Source organism: Hydractinia symbiolongicarpus, chromosome 9 (genome assembly GCF_029227915.1).
Source record: "Hydractinia symbiolongicarpus strain clone_291-10 chromosome 9, HSymV2.1, whole genome shotgun sequence".
Classification (NCBI taxonomy): domain Eukaryota; kingdom Metazoa; phylum Cnidaria; class Hydrozoa; order Anthoathecata; family Hydractiniidae; genus Hydractinia; species Hydractinia symbiolongicarpus.
The window spans coordinates 10703213-10716784 of NC_079883.1; the positions used below are offsets into that span (position 1 = coordinate 10703213).

The 13572-nt window shown below is 40.1% G+C and overlaps 6 non-coding genes across 6 annotated transcripts; 4 read left to right on the forward strand and 2 right to left on the reverse strand.

The window, feature by feature from the left end:
- The first annotated feature begins 3906 nt into the window (after nt 1-3906).
- LOC130661470 (U2 spliceosomal RNA) lies at nt 3907-4098 on the forward strand. Its single transcript, XR_008988662.1, has one exon. It is a non-coding gene; the product is annotated as a U2 spliceosomal RNA (small nuclear RNA).
- A 185-nt stretch (nt 4099-4283) lies between these two features.
- LOC130660147 (U1 spliceosomal RNA) lies at nt 4284-4448 on the forward strand. Its single transcript, XR_008987347.1, has one exon. It is a non-coding gene; the product is annotated as a U1 spliceosomal RNA (small nuclear RNA).
- Nucleotides 4449-4798: 350 nt separating this feature from the next.
- Nucleotides 4799-4917, reverse strand: LOC130658186 (5S ribosomal RNA). The gene has a single exon (XR_008985403.1). It is a non-coding gene; the product is annotated as a 5S ribosomal RNA (ribosomal RNA).
- A 4865-nt stretch (nt 4918-9782) lies between these two features.
- LOC130661193 (U2 spliceosomal RNA) lies at nt 9783-9974 on the forward strand. The gene has a single exon (XR_008988387.1). It is a non-coding gene; the product is annotated as a U2 spliceosomal RNA (small nuclear RNA).
- A 185-nt stretch (nt 9975-10159) lies between these two features.
- LOC130660148 (U1 spliceosomal RNA) lies at nt 10160-10324 on the forward strand. Its single transcript, XR_008987348.1, has one exon. It is a non-coding gene; the product is annotated as a U1 spliceosomal RNA (small nuclear RNA).
- Nucleotides 10325-10674: 350 nt separating this feature from the next.
- On the reverse strand, nt 10675-10793 carry LOC130658188 (5S ribosomal RNA). The gene has a single exon (XR_008985404.1). It is a non-coding gene; the product is annotated as a 5S ribosomal RNA (ribosomal RNA).
- Between the last annotated feature and the right edge of the window lie 2779 nt (nt 10794-13572).

Here is a 13572-nt window from a genome sequence, read left to right on the forward strand (position 1 = left end):
CTGGTGAAAAGAAACGCAAGAGAAAGAGAAAGGAAAGTTATGCTATTTACATCTACAATGTTTTGAAACAAGTTCACCCAGATGTCGGAGTTTCAAGCAAAGCTATGAGCATCATGAACTCATTTGTCAACGACATCTTTGAGCGCATTGCTTCCGAAGCTTCGCGTTTGGCTCTTCAAAACAAAAAGTCGACCATCTCTTCTCGTGAAATTCAAACCGCAGTACGTCTTCTCTTGCCTGGAGAACTTGCAAAACACGCAGTCAGTGAAGGAACAAAAGCCGTCACAAAATACACAAGCAGCAAGTAAACCAACGTCTACCAAACACAAACGGTCTTTTTTAAGACCACACATCTTTAAAAAAACATTTACTTGGCGTCACTACAAGTTAACCGAAGTTAATAAAACTTCTAAATAATGTGCTTAAGAACACTAGCCTACATTTAAAATACTTCCCCATGTGTGTGTGTGGATTAGCTTCACTTTTCATACGTATTATTAGCTGTACTTGCAGAAAAGACAAGTACATTGATCCATGTTATTGCTTACATTTAACTTAACCCAGCTTTTCACGGAAACACTCCCAGGCAAATTAACCCTACAAAGTATTTCTAAATTTTTTTTGTGTCATATATGACATAGTATCGTATAGCAATAAATGTAACTGTGACAAGACTTTACACATTGTGTAATTTGGAAGCGTGCACAAAGTAATGTTTTAAAAGATTTGTGGCTATAAAAATAGCCGTTTTTGTTGAGCAATGACAACGCTTAACCTCCGAATCCGTAAAGAGTTCTTCCTTGACGTTTTAAGGCATAAACAACATCCATAGCGGTAACGGTCTTGCGTTTAGCGTGCTCTGTGTAGGTTACAGCATCACGAATAACATTCTCTAAGAAAACCTTCAGTACACCTCTGGTTTCCTCATAGATAAGGCCAGAGATACGTTTGACACCACCTCGTCGAGCAAGACGTCGAATAGCAGGTTTTGTGATTCCCTGAATGTTATCACGAAGAATTTTTCGGTGACGTTTAGCACCTCCTTTTCCCAATCCTTTACCTCCTTTTCCGCGTCCAGACATATTGATATAGTTGCGTACAGAACGAGTACAAAAACAACGTTTGAGTTAACAGAATTCAGACAGCTTTAAAAAGAGGCCATAAAATTACCTACTGCTCGTGGAAACACCCTAATTAACCAATAGAGTTGCGTCATTACAAAATGTTCCGAACATTTTGTACATTTTTTTAAGTAAAACTGTAGTTTTTTTAAAAATTCGTGGTCTTAATGTTTCAGTAAGGCAATAAATTTGGCATCGTTGGAATTCGCCAAACCTTCTGCTACTTACTAAAAAAAAAAAAAGTCAAAAGCTTTTGTGTATCAGAAGATACAGCCGTTTTCCCGTAGCCAAAAAACACAGATTTTATAAAAATGTTAAAGTAATGAGCGTAATGTCATTATGCAGCCAATCAGAAATTACTTTCTTAGCACCAATCAAATGGTTTGTTTTGAACCTTAGCTGTCAATCAATATGAGAAATAAAACTTTGGCGCGATAGTGCATTTTAGACCGTCTTGTGTATCCGTACTACATCGACTTCTTAAAATATGGCTCGTACAAAGCAAACTGCACGTAAATCTACTGGAGGAAAGGCTCCACGAAAACAACTCGCCACTAAAGCTGCGAGGAAAAGCGCACCAGCTACTGGAGGAGTGAAAAAACCACATCGTTACAGACCTGGTACAGTTGCTCTCAGAGAAATCAGAAGATACCAGAAGTCAACCGAGCTCTTGATCCGCAAGTTGCCTTTCCAGCGTCTTGTGCGAGAAATTGCTCAGGACTTCAAAACAGATCTGCGATTCCAGAGCACAGCCGTTATGGCTCTGCAAGAGGCTTCTGAAGCGTACCTTGTTGGCTTGTTCGAGGATACTAACTTGTGTGCCATTCACGCAAAACGAGTTACAATCATGCCTAAAGACATCCAGTTGGCAAGAAGAATTCGTGGGGAACGTGCCTAAGCATCTTACCAAACAAAAAACGGCTATTTTTATAGCCACACATCCATAAAAAATATTACGGCTAGCTTTTTATATCAAACTTTGTTCTGCTTTCTGTTTAAATTTTATGCTACATAAAAATTTTATGCTACATAAAGTTTGACAATGTTAAAAATATGAAGGGCAAGAAAAGTAAAAGCAAGAAAATAAGAAATTTAAAAACGAAAATACTTAAACTTAGGGAATCTAATCTTAAAATTACTCTTTTTTAACTGTTTAAGTGACTTAAACAAGTTTAACTTTGTACCAAGATAATGTTTTTTTGTAAATGTGTGGCTATAAAAATAGCCGTTTGTTAATGTAATAGCCAGATACACACAAATTATTTTTTTGCGGTCTTCTTTGCTGCCTTTTTGGGAGTCTTTTTGACCTTCTTTGCTGCAGGTTTTTTAGCAACAGGCTTCTTTGTGGGTTTCTTAGCTGCTGGTTTCTTAGCCGAGGCTTTCTTTGTGGCAGGCTTCTTTGCTGCTTTCTTTGGCGTGCTCTTCTTTGCTGGCTTCTTTTTTGGTGTACTTTTCTTTGCAGTAGGCTTCTTTGCCGTTGGCTTTTTTGCTGCGGCCTTTTTCTTAGGTTTTTCTTTTTTTACCTGACCTAGCTTGAATGATCCAGAAGCACCAGTGCCTTTAGTTTGAATCAAATCGCCTGATGTTACTCCTCGTTTAAGAGCCATTTTCAGATGATGATCTGAGTTTTCAGCAACTTTGTAATTTGCATGAATATATTTTGTAATAGCTTGGCGAGATGAACCACCGCGTTCCTTTAGGGTAGCGATAGCAGCCTTGATCATGTCCACATATTTAGGGTGATCAGCTGTCTTCTTTGCAGCAGGTTTCTTCTTGGGTGCGATTTTCTTTGGAGAAGCTGCTTCACTCATTTTTAATGTTTTCTTACAACAATCCAACGATAAACGATGCTTGTTATCACAGTAGAAGTATACTAAACATTACCGTGTAAATGAGATATAATTTAAGACGGTGCGAAGTATGCGGACGTAAAAGTACCACTCCCGGGAATTGATTTGGCGCGAAAACAGAAATGTGTGTTTCTGTACATCGTATAATGTCCGTTTTGGGAGCCGCGACTATGCGAAAGCATGTTAATTTTTATTTGTAGCACGACGCAATAGTCTGAAAGAGAAGCTGCTGGAGTTTGAGGTCTTCAGCATTACATCTACTCTGTTAATTTGGGCTTCTTCCGCGCCCGTGTTAGGATTTTCATAAAGCGTTCTTTGGTTTGCGTTGCGTATGTCGGCCTACATCATCGACACGGCCTGTTTCCGGCTATTAGGAGCAATTCATATATTGGGCACTGCGTTTCGACTTTTTTATTAGACCACAGTAAAAAAATTCACTCACAGAAGTCCCTTTCTTTCATGGCTACAAACACGAAGAATTCTGTCGTAAGTAAAACGAATGCGCAAGCCAAAATAACGATGGGGCGAAGTCATAAGCATCGCCCTGTGGCCCAATGGATAAGGCATCTGACTACGAATCAGGGGATTCCAGGTTCGACTCCTGGCAGGGTCGCACTGTCGCATTTCGGCTGCATGGTCTACTGTGTAACGCGCGCGCACGTTCTGGCGTAATGCGTTGATAAACGGAATGTACGCAGTCATATTGGAAAGTAATATCACGCACTTAGTATCGTCGCCTTTGTTAGCATTCATGTAAGTTACCATCCACTCGCTACAGTCGCTCTCCATCCTACGGCTAAATCAACAGCCGTGATTTTTACTATGTCGCCGTCCATCCGTACGCGGTGACAGTTGTAAGCTTTACAGTAACGTGACATGCTCCACAAGCAGTTACGGTGTGTGGACGATGCCTATCATGGCAACGCTTGTTCTTTATCGCTTCTCGGCCTAATGGCTAAGATCAAGTGTAGTATCTGTTCTTATCAGTTTAATATCTGGTAGGCCATTCTCTGAATGGTCAGTATATTAATCTGATTTTTGGCCTTGGGTCATGGAGGTGGATTCATTTACGCCGTGACCACGGGTTGCCTTGGTGTTGCACTATTACCGATGGCGGCCCACATAAGCAATAAAAGAATAATAGCAGTCCTCTTTCCGACGGCACTCTGCATAGTCTACGGCGGGAACAAAACGCGTACACTGGGGGAGAATACAGCCTATGCCCCGCGACACGGCAGTTTATAACACACTCAAGCCACAAGCATTAACAAACTTTGAAGGGTACCCTCATGCTACGGTGCAGTTCCAACTCATACTTACCTGACGGGGAAGTAAAGACTGATCAATGAGGGTTTTCTTCCAGAGTGAGGCTCTTGCATTGCACTACGCTTGGGCTGACCTCTGCGATTACTGCAAACGTCAGTAACTCGACCGTACAATTTCTGGTAGTGGGGGCCTGCGTCCGCGCTCGCCCCCTCCTTAAGTCAAAATGAATGAGCTTAGAAAAGTTGCGCGGCCAAATGTCGGTGGTGACTTAAACGCTAAGGTAAAACCTCGCTTGGCTGTTACGAAACGTGATTGCGATATAAGTCCTCGGAAGGCGGCGGAATTTTATTTTATTTGCCATTCCGTCAGGGTTATTGGATGATCGGCAATAGATCGAGTTTGTATGCATTTGAAAGCTCTTTTTTCTCGTACTATCACCTGAAAATGTCGTAGGAAAATGTCATAGGAAACACTTTCAACAACCGCCACGTTCCTTAATTGTTATAACAAGAAATATATCACAGCACCATTGAAATGAAAAGGCAACAAATGAAAATGAAAAGCCTACGACACCGGGAGTTCCCAGGCGGTCCCCCATCCAAGTACTATCCCGGCCCGACGATGCTTAACTTCCGTGATCAGACGAGAACGGGTGTGTTCATCGTGGTATGGCCGTAGACATTAGTAGGGGCAAATACGTGCAATTTATTTTGACGTTGTGATCAAATTTTTTTATTTAATTTCTTTGAGTTACTTAGGACAAGGCGTATGCATGGATTATCTATTAGACTTTAAGGTTATAGTTTTGTGAAAAAAACAATGTTTTTTTAAAGATGTGTGGCTATAAAAATAGCCGTTGTTTTCTGAGTGTAGCGGTTTACTTCTTCTGTCCTTTGTCGTTCTTCTTTGGGAGTAAGACAGCTTGAATGTTTGGCAAAACACCACCAGCTGCAATGGTTACACCGCTCAAAAGTTTGTTTAATTCTTCATCATTACGAACAGCCAATTGTAAATGTCTTGGAATAATCCTAGCTTTTTTGTTGTCTCTTGCTGCGTTACCAGCCAACTCCAATATCTCAGCAGATAAATATTCCAAGACGGCTGCTAAGTAAACTGGTGCTCCAGATCCAATTCGGTTAGCATAGTGCCCTCTACGAAGGAATCTATGCACTCTACCGACTGGAAATTGAAGTCCAGCTCTTGAGGATCTTGTCTTGGCTTTAGCCTTAGCTTTTCCACCTTTTCCACGTCCAGACATAACTGCGATTTGATTTGTAAGTTAATACAAAAACGTACGAATATTTAACGTAAGTGTTAACGAAATAAACTTTACTCGTTTTTTCATCATAAAAATAGGATCGAAATCATGTTTTTTTAACCAATCATAATTAAGTATTAAACAAAAGATTTTTTTTTTAACCAATTAAATTGCGTATCGGCGTTTTCGGATCGAATTCGATCCGATTTTTTTACTTATAAACAAAAAGTTTTGACTTGCAGTTTAATGCTTATTTACAAGTTAAGTAGCAAAAATTTTTAACCATGTCTGTCGCAGCAGCTAAAGGAGGAAAACAGGCACCTAAAGTAGCCAAGAAAGGTGAAAAAAGAGCCGGCAAAAAAGGAGGAAAGATTGGTGGAACTGGTGAAAAGAAACGCAAGAGAAAGAGAAAGGAAAGTTATGCTATTTACATCTACAATGTTTTGAAACAAGTTCACCCAGATGTCGGAGTTTCAAGCAAAGCTATGAGCATCATGAACTCATTTGTCAACGACATCTTTGAGCGCATTGCTTCCGAAGCTTCGCGTTTGGCTCTTCAAAACAAAAAGTCGACCATCTCTTCTCGTGAAATTCAAACCGCAGTACGTCTTCTCTTGCCTGGAGAACTTGCAAAACACGCAGTCAGTGAAGGAACAAAAGCCGTCACAAAATACACAAGCAGCAAGTAAACCAACGTCTACCAAACACAAACGGTCTTTTTTAAGACCACACATCTTTAAAAAAACATTTACTTGGCGTCACTACAAGTTAACCGAAGTTAATAAAACTTCTAAATAATGTGCTTAAGAACACTAGCCTACATTTAAAATACTTCCCCATGTGTGTGTGTGGATTAGCTTCACTTTTCATACGTATTATTAGCTGTACTTGCAGAAAAGACAAGTACATTGATCCATGTTATTGCTTACATTTAACTTAACCCAGCTTTTCACGGAAACACTCCCAGGCAAATTAACCCTACAAAGTATTTCTAAATTTTTTTTGTGTCATATATGACATAGTATCGTATAGCAATAAATGTAACTGTGACAAGACTTTACACATTGTGTAATTTGGAAGCGTGCACAAAGTAATGTTTTAAAAGATTTGTGGCTATAAAAATAGCCGTTTTTGTTGAGCAATGACAACGCTTAACCTCCGAATCCGTAAAGAGTTCTTCCTTGACGTTTTAAGGCATAAACAACATCCATAGCGGTAACGGTCTTGCGTTTAGCGTGCTCTGTGTAGGTTACAGCATCACGAATAACATTCTCTAAGAAAACCTTCAGTACACCTCTGGTTTCCTCATAGATAAGGCCAGAGATACGTTTGACACCACCTCGTCGAGCAAGACGTCGAATAGCAGGTTTTGTGATTCCCTGAATGTTATCACGAAGAATTTTTCGGTGACGTTTAGCACCTCCTTTTCCCAATCCTTTACCTCCTTTTCCGCGTCCAGACATATTGATATAGTTGCGTACAGAACGAGTACAAAAACAACGTTTGAGTTAACAGAATTCAGACAGCTTTAAAAAGAGGCCATAAAATTACCTACTGCTCGTGGAAACACCCTAATTAACCAATAGAGTTGCGTCATTACAAAATGTTCCGAACATTTTGTACATTTTTTTAAGTAAAACTGTAGTTTTTTTAAAAATTCGTGGTCTTAATGTTTCAGTAAGGCAATAAATTTGGCATCGTTGGAATTCGCCAAACCTTCTGCTACTTACTAAAAAAAAAAAAAGTCAAAAGCTTTTGTGTATCAGAAGATACAGCCGTTTTCCCGTAGCCAAAAAACACAGATTTTATAAAAATGTTAAAGTAATGAGCGTAATGTCATTATGCAGCCAATCAGAAATTACTTTCTTAGCACCAATCAAATGGTTTGTTTTGAACCTTAGCTGTCAATCAATATGAGAAATAAAACTTTGGCGCGATAGTGCATTTTAGACCGTCTTGTGTATCCGTACTACATCGACTTCTTAAAATATGGCTCGTACAAAGCAAACTGCACGTAAATCTACTGGAGGAAAGGCTCCACGAAAACAACTCGCCACTAAAGCTGCGAGGAAAAGCGCACCAGCTACTGGAGGAGTGAAAAAACCACATCGTTACAGACCTGGTACAGTTGCTCTCAGAGAAATCAGAAGATACCAGAAGTCAACCGAGCTCTTGATCCGCAAGTTGCCTTTCCAGCGTCTTGTGCGAGAAATTGCTCAGGACTTCAAAACAGATCTGCGATTCCAGAGCACAGCCGTTATGGCTCTGCAAGAGGCTTCTGAAGCGTACCTTGTTGGCTTGTTCGAGGATACTAACTTGTGTGCCATTCACGCAAAACGAGTTACAATCATGCCTAAAGACATCCAGTTGGCAAGAAGAATTCGTGGGGAACGTGCCTAAGCATCTTACCAAACAAAAAACGGCTATTTTTATAGCCACACATCCATAAAAAATATTACGGCTAGCTTTTTATATCAAACTTTGTTCTGCTTTCTGTTTAAATTTTATGCTACATAAAAATTTTATGCTACATAAAGTTTGACAATGTTAAAAATATGAAGGGCAAGAAAAGTAAAAGCAAGAAAATAAGAAATTTAAAAACGAAAATACTTAAACTTAGGGAATCTAATCTTAAAATTACTCTTTTTTAACTGTTTAAGTGACTTAAACAAGTTTAACTTTGTACCAAGATAATGTTTTTTTGTAAATGTGTGGCTATAAAAATAGCCGTTTGTTAATGTAATAGCCAGATACACACAAATTATTTTTTTGCGGTCTTCTTTGCTGCCTTTTTGGGAGTCTTTTTGACCTTCTTTGCTGCAGGTTTTTTAGCAACAGGCTTCTTTGTGGGTTTCTTAGCTGCTGGTTTCTTAGCCGAGGCTTTCTTTGTGGCAGGCTTCTTTGCTGCTTTCTTTGGCGTGCTCTTCTTTGCTGGCTTCTTTTTTGGTGTACTTTTCTTTGCAGTAGGCTTCTTTGCCGTTGGCTTTTTTGCTGCGGCCTTTTTCTTAGGTTTTTCTTTTTTTACCTGACCTAGCTTGAATGATCCAGAAGCACCAGTGCCTTTAGTTTGAATCAAATCGCCTGATGTTACTCCTCGTTTAAGAGCCATTTTCAGATGATGATCTGAGTTTTCAGCAACTTTGTAATTTGCATGAATATATTTTGTAATAGCTTGGCGAGATGAACCACCGCGTTCCTTTAGGGTAGCGATAGCAGCCTTGATCATGTCCACATATTTAGGGTGATCAGCTGTCTTCTTTGCAGCAGGTTTCTTCTTGGGTGCGATTTTCTTTGGAGAAGCTGCTTCACTCATTTTTAATGTTTTCTTAAAACAATCCAACGATAAACGATGCTTGTTATCACAGTAGAAGTATACTAAACATTACCGTGTAAATGAGATATAATTTAAGACGGTGCGAAGTATGCGGACGTAAAAGTACCACTCCCGGGAATTGATTTGGCGCGAAAACAGAAATGTGTGTTTCTGTACATCGTATAATGTCCGTTTTGGGAGCCGCGACTATGCGAAAGCATGTTAATTTTTATTTGTAGCACGACGCAATAGTCTGAAAGAGAAGCTGCTGGAGTTTGAGGTCTTCAGCATTACATCTACTCTGTTAATTTGGGCTTCTTCCGCGCCCGTGTTAGGATTTTCATAAAGCGTTCTTTGGTTTGCGTTGCGTATGTCGGCCTACATCATCGACACGGCCTGTTTCCGGCTATTAGGAGCAATTCATATATTGGGCACTGCGTTTCGACTTTTTTATTAGACCACAGTAAAAAAATTCACTCACAGAAGTCCCTTTCTTTCATGGCTACAAACACGAAGAATTCTGTCGTAAGTAAAACGAATGCGCAAGCCAAAATAACGATGGGGCGAAGTCATAAGCATCGCCCTGTGGCCCAATGGATAAGGCATCTGACTACGAATCAGGGGATTCCAGGTTCGACTCCTGGCAGGGTCGCACTGTCGCATTTCGGCTGCATGGTCTACTGTGTAACGCGCGCGCACGTTCTGGCGTAATGCGTTGATAAACGGAATGTACGCAGTCATATTGGAAAGTAATATCACGCACTTAGTATCGTCGCCTTTGTTAGCATTCATGTAAGTTACCATCCACTCGCTACAGTCGCTCTCCATCCTACGGCTAAATCAACAGCCGTGATTTTTACTATGTCGCCGTCCATCCGTACGCGGTGACAGTTGTAAGCTTTACAGTAACGTGACATGCTCCACAAGCAGTTACGGTGTGTGGACGATGCCTATCATGGCAACGCTTGTTCTTTATCGCTTCTCGGCCTAATGGCTAAGATCAAGTGTAGTATCTGTTCTTATCAGTTTAATATCTGGTAGGCCATTCTCTGAATGGTCAGTATATTAATCTGATTTTTGGCCTTGGGTCATGGAGGTGGATTCATTCACGCCGTGACCACGGGTTGCCTTGGTGTTGCACTATTACCGATGGCGGCCCACATAAGCAATAAAAGAATAATAGCAGTCCTCTTTCCGACGGCACTCTGCATAGTCTACGGCGGGAACAAAACGCGTACACTGGGGGAGAATACAGCCTATGCCCCGCGACACGGCAGTTTATAACACACTCAAGCCACAAGCATTAACAAACTTTGAAGGGTACCCTCATGCTACGGTGCAGTTCCAACTCATACTTACCTGACGGGGAAGTAAAGACTGATCAATGAGGGTTTTCTTCCAGAGTGAGGCTCTTGCATTGCACTACGCTTGGGCTGACCTCTGCGATTACTGCAAACGTCAGTAACTCGACCGTACAATTTCTGGTAGTGGGGGCCTGCGTCCGCGCTCGCCCCCTCCTTAAGTCAAAATGAATGAGCTTAGAAAAGTTGCGCGGCCAAATGTCGGTGGTGACTTAAACGCTAAGGTAAAACCTCGCTTGGCTGTTACGAAACGTGATTGCGATATAAGTCCTCGGAAGGCGGCGGAATTTTATTTTATTTGCCATTCCGTCAGGGTTATTGGATGATCGGCAATAGATCGAGTTTGTATGCATTTGAAAGCTCTTTTTTCTCGTACTATCACCTGAAAATGTCGTAGGAAAATGTCATAGGAAACACTTTCAACAACCGCCACGTTCCTTAATTGTTATAACAAGAAATATATCACAGCACCATTGAAATGAAAAGGCAACAAATGAAAATGAAAAGCCTACGACACCGGGAGTTCCCAGGCGGTCCCCCATCCAAGTACTATCCCGGCCCGACGATGCTTAACTTCCGTGATCAGACGAGAACGGGTGTGTTCATCGTGGTATGGCCGTAGACATTAGTAGGGGCAAATACGTGCAATTTATTTTGACGTTGTGATCAAATTTTTTTATTTAATTTCTTTGAGTTACTTAGGACAAGGCGTATGCATGGATTATCTATTAGACTTTAAGGTTATAGTTTTGTGAAAAAAACAATGTTTTTTTAAAGATGTGTGGCTATAAAAATAGCCGTTGTTTTCTGAGTGTAGCGGTTTACTTCTTCTGTCCTTTGTCGTTCTTCTTTGGGAGTAAGACAGCTTGAATGTTTGGCAAAACACCACCAGCTGCAATGGTTACACCGCTCAAAAGTTTGTTTAATTCTTCATCATTACGAACAGCCAATTGTAAATGTCTTGGAATAATCCTAGCTTTTTTGTTGTCTCTTGCTGCGTTACCAGCCAACTCCAATATCTCAGCAGATAAATATTCCAAGACGGCTGCTAAGTAAACTGGTGCTCCAGATCCAATTCGGTTAGCATAGTGCCCTCTACGAAGGAATCTATGCACTCTACCGACTGGAAATTGAAGTCCAGCTCTTGAGGATCTTGTCTTGGCTTTAGCCTTAGCTTTTCCACCTTTTCCACGTCCAGACATAACTGCGATTTGATTTGTAAGTTAATACAAAAACGTACGAATATTTAACGTAAGTGTTAACGAAATAAACTTTACTCGTTTTTTCATCATAAAAATAGGATCGAAATCATGTTTTTTTAACCAATCATAATTAAGTATTAAACAAAATATTTTTTTTTTAACCAATTAAATTGCGTATCGGCGTTTTCGGATCGAATTCGATCCGATTTTTTTACTTATAAACAAAAAGTTTTGACTTGCAGTTTAATGCTTATTTACAAGTTAAGTAGCAAAAATTTTTAACCATGTCTGACGCAGCAGCTAAAGGAGGAAAACAGGCACCTAAAGTAGCCAAGAAAGGTGAAAAAAGAGCCGGCAAAAAAGGAGGAAAGATTGGTGGAACTGGTGAAAAGAAACGCAAGAGAAAGAGAAAGGAAAGTTATGCTATTTACATCTACAATGTTTTGAAACAAGTTCACCCAGATGTCGGAGTTTCAAGCAAAGCTATGAGCATCATGAACTCATTTGTCAACGACATCTTTGAGCGCATTGCTTCCGAAGCTTCGCGTTTGGCTCTTCAAAACAAAAAGTCGACCATCTCTTCTCGTGAAATTCAAACCGCAGTACGTCTTCTCTTGCCTGGAGAACTTGCAAAACACGCAGTCAGTGAAGGAACAAAAGCCGTCACAAAATACACAAGCAGCAAGTAAACCAACGTCTACCAAACACAAACGGTCTTTTTTAAGACCACACATCTTTAAAAAAACATTTACTTGGCGTCACTACAAGTTAACCGAAGTTAATAAAACTTCTAAATAATGTGCTTAAGAACACTAGCCTACATTTAAAATACTTCCCCATGTGTGTGTGTGGATTAGCTTCACTTTTCATACGTATTATTAGCTGTACTTGCAGAAAAGACAAGTACATTGATCCATGTTATTGCTTACATTTAACTTAACCCAGCTTTTCACGGAAACACTCCCAGGCAAATTAACCCTACAAAGTATTTCTAAATTTTTTTTGTGTCATATATGACATAGTATCGTATAGCAATAAATGTAACTGTGACAAGACTTTACACATTGTGTAATTTGGAAGCGTGCACAAAGTAATGTTTTAAAAGATTTGTGGCTATAAAAATAGCCGTTTTTGTTGAGCAATGACAACGCTTAACCTCCGAATCCGTAAAGAGTTCTTCCTTGACGTTTTAAGGCATAAACAACATCCATAGCGGTAACGGTCTTGCGTTTAGCGTGCTCTGTGTAGGTTACAGCATCACGAATAACATTCTCTAAGAAAACCTTCAGTACACCTCTGGTTTCCTCATAGATAAGGCCAGAGATACGTTTGACACCACCTCGTCGAGCAAGACGTCGAATAGCAGGTTTTGTGATTCCCTGAATGTTATCACGAAGAATTTTTCGGTGACGTTTAGCACCTCCTTTTCCCAATCCTTTACCTCCTTTTCCGCGTCCAGACATATTGATATAGTTGCGTACAGAACGAGTACAAAAACAACGTTTGAGTTAACAGAATTCAGACAGCTTTAAAAAGAGGCCATAAAATTACCTACTGCTCGTGGAAACACCCTAATTAACCAATAGAGTTGCGTCATTACAAAATGTTCCGAACATTTTGTACATTTTTTTAAGTAAAACTGTAGTTTTTTTAAAAATTCGTGGTCTTAATGTTTCAGTAAGGCAATAAATTTGGCATCGTTGGAATTCGCCAAACCTTCTGCTACTTACTAAAAAAAAAAAAAGTCAAAAGCTTTTGTGTATCAGAAGATACAGCCGTTTTCCCGTAGCCAAAAAACACAGATTTTATAAAAATGTTAAAGTAATGAGCGTAATGTCATTATGCAGCCAATCAGAAATTACTTTCTTAGCACCAATCAAATGGTTTGTTTTGAACCTTAGCTGTCAATCAATATGAGAAATAAAACTTTGGCGCGATAGTGCATTTTAGACCGTCTTGTGTATCCGTACTACATCGACTTCTTAAAATATGGCTCGTACAAAGCAAACTGCACGTAAATCTACTGGAGGAAAGGCTCCACGAAAACAACTCGCCACTAAAGCTGCGAGGAAAAGCGCACCAGCTACTGGAGGAGTGAAAAAACCACATCGTTACAGACCTGGTACAGTTGCTCTCAGAGAAATCAGAAGATACCAGAAGTCAACCGAGCTCTTGATCCGCAAGTTGCCTTTCCAGCGTCT